Source organism: Salvelinus namaycush, chromosome 3 (assembly GCF_016432855.1).
Source record: "Salvelinus namaycush isolate Seneca chromosome 3, SaNama_1.0, whole genome shotgun sequence".
Lineage (NCBI taxonomy): Eukaryota > Metazoa > Chordata > Actinopteri > Salmoniformes > Salmonidae > Salvelinus > Salvelinus namaycush.
The window spans coordinates 27,530,896-27,536,069 of NC_052309.1; the positions used below are offsets into that span (position 1 = coordinate 27,530,896).

Here is a 5,174-nt window from a genome sequence, read left to right on the forward strand (position 1 = left end):
GGTCCAAGAGGCATCTAAACAGCTTCTACCCCCAAGCCATAAGACTCCTGCACATCTAGTCAAATGGCTACCCAGACTATTTGCACTGCCCCCCCCCCTCTTTACACCACTGCTATTCTGTTGTCATCTACGCATAGTCACTTTAATAACTCTACCTACATGTACATACTACCTCAAATAACAGGTTCCCCCGCACATTGACTCTGTTTCGGTACCCCCCTGTATATAGTCTCGCTATTGTTATTTCACTGCTGCTCTTTAATTACTTGTTACTTTTATCTCTTATTCTTACCTGTATTTTGTTTAACTGCATTGTTGTTTAGGGGCTCGTAAGTAGGCATTTCACTGTTTCACTGAATACCTTTTGTATTCGGCGAATGTGACTAATACAATTTGATTTGATTTGATATCAGCCTTCAAATAGCGAGTTTCCTGCCGAGCCAGCAACTGTTTACCGGCCAATGTGTAGCCGTTTCCCAGCCAATGTATTTTCACACGAGATGGTGGGTAAGAGTGCGCTGCAGAGTTTGCGTCGGCTGCAGCATTCACGCTAAAATATATCGCTCTGTGATATATGTTTCGTTCTTGTAATTCCAGGTTAATGAGCGGCCTTATTTGGTCGCAGCATAATGTTATAATAAGGTATTTTGATGTCCATTAGGGAACATTATGAAAAGGTTCCTATTTGGTTCTGATAGGACGTTATCCATGGGACATTCAATGACCAAAAGGGGACGTTTCATGATGATCAAAGGGGATTTTGTATGATGCTCCCAAGGGAACGTTCTCTGGGGGACCTTTGTCTATTTCCCTGTAAGTCATCAGTACGTCATTGAGGACCATGCCAGTACCTTTTTAGGATGTTCTCAGGACTTTATTTTACTAGTCATTAGGATGTCATGTGATCTTCCCAGGGGAACGTCCCTGAAGACAAAATGAGTCATTAGGACATCCCCCGGAATGTTATGTATTGGTCACCTAAAGTGGTCAGGACGTTGTGTCATGGTCCTTTAGAGGTTTTGTCTAGTTTCCTGTTTGTCCTGCGGATGTCCCCGGGGACGTTTTTAGGATGTTCTTTGGGTGTGGTGTCATGGTTCCCTGGAGGTTTTGTCTAGTTCCCGGCTTTGTGCCAGGGATGTTTTTAGGATGTTCTTGGAACGTAATGTCATGGTCCCCTGAAAGTTTTTGTTACGTGATGGTTGCAGGTGTCCCAAACCATTATAAGTAAAGTAATTATAAGTGGTAGACTGTTCAGCTAAAATAGTGTAAAAGCCTTTAATCAATGACAATATGATTACAATTTGACATGATCACTTGGTACTTACTTTTCAATATGAGACCACTTGGGATTTGAACACACAACCTTTGGATTTGGGGAATGCTGATCTTTCTGCTGCGCTCCAAAGTCTGTTGAATTTCTAAAGTCCCAAACACATTCATTACCTATAATACATCACTGCACTTAGCAAAATAGTGCCAAAAACCCAAACTCTATGCTATTTTAGTCCTCAGTTAATCTTTCTATTCTCTCATCATTGATTTCATAGACTTTCAGCAATTTGAGTTTGGGTTTTTAGTATAGTTGTCAAATGTTGGTGGGAAATATAATTCTGTTTTAATGTTACTCCTGAATCACTATGATAAATATAGTTTTTCTAGATTTTTTACAGAGCTGAGTTTTACTATGAAGTGCAAAGTGTAGGAATACAGGTGAAATCAGTCATTGATACAGATATGGTGACGTAGCAGGAAGTTTGGAATGCTGTGAGGTGGGGACATGTGGAATAATAATTTCTGTATGAATAAACATACACATTGTAATAATGTACATCAAATATGTACATTGAAAACACTATGTTAAAAGTGCTGTTGTGGGTGTCCTTAACATTGCCAAAAGAGCTGTGAATGGATCAGTGGTTTACCAATCATGGCCTTGATGGGCTTGGCAACAGTAACAAGGGATGATGTGTAATGAATCTAGGGTTTGCATACCCTGGGTAGACCTTTGTTGGGGGACTGAACATTTTATTGCGAGGTGACCTCCCCGGAACAAGCCAGGTATTAGACAAAAACCTCCAGGGGACCATGACACAATGTCCCAATAACGTTCTAAAAATGTCCCCAGGACAAACCGGGAATTAGACAAAACCCCCAGGGGACCATGACACTATGTACCAAGAACATCCTAAAAATGTCCTTGGGACAAACCGGGAACTAGACAAAACCTCCAAGCAACCATGACACAAGGCCCTGGAAACTTTAGGCGACCATTTTGTGACATTCCGGGGACGTCCTAGCGACTCATTTTTATTTGCAGGGATGGTCCGGAGGTTAACTTCATGTTTTAATGTTTTGCCGAAACCCTTAAAAGGACCTAATGGGAACTTTGCCGAATGTCCTTAGGATGTCCCCTGTTTGCGGGCAGAGCTCTAGAGTCTTTATATTGACAAATTCACTTCTTGTGTAAGCGCCTTAATTATGGGTCCATTAGTTCACAATGACTCTGGGTGTTGTTCAATCAATCATAAACAGCTAGTTTAAGAGAAGAAAAAAAAACTTCTAGCACTGTATGAATTCATGGGGGTAAGGACCTGACCATTACCATGGCACTTTTGTTGATGCCTCATAGCAACATCATCTGAGGTGCTGACTGTGGCTCCCCTGACAGAAAAAGAGAGGTTGAGTCCTATAAAATGATAGAAGGTAGCAGAACCTGCTTAGTTATAGACTCATAAAGGTAGGTGAGATATCGACACCAGGTTCATCTACAGATTGAGAACTGAAGGATCGGGGAAAAAGCAAGGTGCCGATTAAGAGGTTTTCAAAGTATTTTCAGATTTTCCTATTTTGAATGTTTTATTTGTTATCATGGTGCTATGTTGTTTCATTATCCTACGTTTAATACAATTATGATAAGCCACTCTGGATACAAGTTTATTTATGCTAAATGTAAAGTCAAATGTATTTTAGATGAGTTTGAGGAATTAATAAGGTAGTAAGAGTATGTGTATAACTCTAAAGCTCTGTTAGAGGATGGTTTTAGTTATAAACAAGCTGATCTGAGGACTCAGAAAAAATCCTCATATATGCCCTTGAAGCCAATTATGGCTGATATCGTGATCATTGATATGCAGTGAACTTCCACTCCCCATACCTTCAGCCTGGGTGCCAGTCTGTTTCTTCTTCAGCCATTATATCATGCATTATCTTGATAAAAAGGAAATGTTGGCTGGGATTCAATGCAAGGAGCGTTATAGAGAAGCTCACTAGACAGCCGACAATGCACCTTAATGGAATTTTCCCAAACATTCACAGAGCTTGGATTCATGGTAAACTCTCAAGCGTAAATTACCTTTAAAAGTCTGGTATAGAGCGCTGATTTATAGCGCCTTAGATTGAAGCCAATCCCACTGGGCACAGATGTCAGTTCAAGACTAGTTTTGATTAACTAACATGAAATTCAACATGAAATCAAGAAAACATTTAACCATGTCATTGGATTTAGGTTAAAAGGTCTGTGAAAAAAAGAATAAATGCCCTTACGTTGATTACTTTTTTCAAATCCAATCAGTTTTCCAGGTTGAATCAACATCATCAAATAGATTTTTGGGGTTTAAATGATGTGGAAACAACATTGATTCAACCAGTTTGTGCCCAGTGGAAGGTCTCATTGTTTAAAGCAGAAACAGCAGATTCCCTAGGCTATAATCCCATTTGGTTTGTCATTTGAGGAGTCCTTTTCAAAAGGAAATCGACATAAGTCTTTGCTTTTATGATCATGGCTTTAATTCTAGCAATTGTTGTACAATGAACTTCTATTATATAATATTTTCAGACGACACTATCTGTCCATTTACCTTTACATTTGTCTGGGCCTCGGTGTGACACAATGTGTTTCACATCTTTTCTCTCTTTCCTCTCCTCCTCTCTCAGACATTCGATGTTTAACCTGACCTACAACAGCTACATGCTCCAGCTGGAGGGGTTAAAGGTAACGGAGGAGACCATGTACCCTGTCTTTATCATCCTCTTCTTCTCCTACGTCATCATCATGTTTACCAATGTCGGAATAGTGGTCCTCATCTCCATGGAGAAGAGCCTGCACCAGCCCATGTACATCCTCTTCTGTAACCTGTCCTTCAACGACATCATCGGCAACTCCATCACGTTCCCCCGTCTGCTGGCAGACATCCTCGTCCCTGCCTCTGAGCGCTACATTACCTACTCAGAGTGTGTGGTCCAAGCCTTCTGCACACAAATGTTTGGGACGACCTCTCATACAATACTGATGATCATGGCCTTTGATAGGTATGTGGCCATCTGCAACCCCCTGTGATATTCCACCATCATGACCAACAAAATGGTTATAAGGTTGTCTGTGTCTGCCTGGGGGGTGGCCATAGTCTTAGTGGGGATCCTGCTGGGCCTCACTATACGCCTGTCACGCTGCAGGTCGATGATATTAAACCCTTTCTGCGATAACGCCTCGTTATTCAAGCTCTCCTGCGAGAGTGTGTTGATCAACAACATGTATGGCCTCACCTTCACCGTTGTCCTCTTCGTCTCCTCAATTGGCAGCATCGCACTGACCTACATGAAGATCGCAGCCGAGTGCCTTACCAGGAAGAACAAGGCTATGAACAGTAAGGCCCTGAAGACCTGCAGCACACATCTGACTGTGTACATGATCATGCTGATTAGTGGTTCCATCATCATCATCCTGCACCGTTTTCCTCAGTACTCAGACTACAGGAAGGTGGCAGCCCTGCTCTTCCACATCATCCCCGGGAGCCTGAACCCCATCATATACGGCCTTCAGTCCAAAGAGATACGCAAAGTAGTAGTCAATATGTCCTGCTCCAGGAAAGTTTCACCTTGATTGCAATTAGAGCTGACCCCAATTCGTCGACTGGTAGATTGTTTGGTCAATGGTCAAACAAGATTTTTTTTAGTTGAGCACTAGCAAATATATACTGTATATATATATATGTATATATGTATATATATATATATATATATATATATAGGATTATGGCACATAAGACACCTGTCTTATTTGCGCCCATCTCATTGAACGAATCCATTGTGGAGTCCAAGACTAATCCATTGCAGAGGCCGCGGGGATGACACAGTCCAAGAAGAAGGGGAGTGTGTCTAAAAGGTGCAGCTTGGTC

The 5,174-nt window shown here is 41.5% G+C and overlaps 1 pseudogene; it reads left to right on the forward strand.

Moving 5' to 3' along the window:
- Positions 1-3,940: 3,940 nt before the first annotated feature.
- LOC120044306 lies at positions 3,941-4,879 on the forward strand (annotated as a pseudogene).
- Positions 4,880-5,174: the final 295 nt, after the last annotated feature.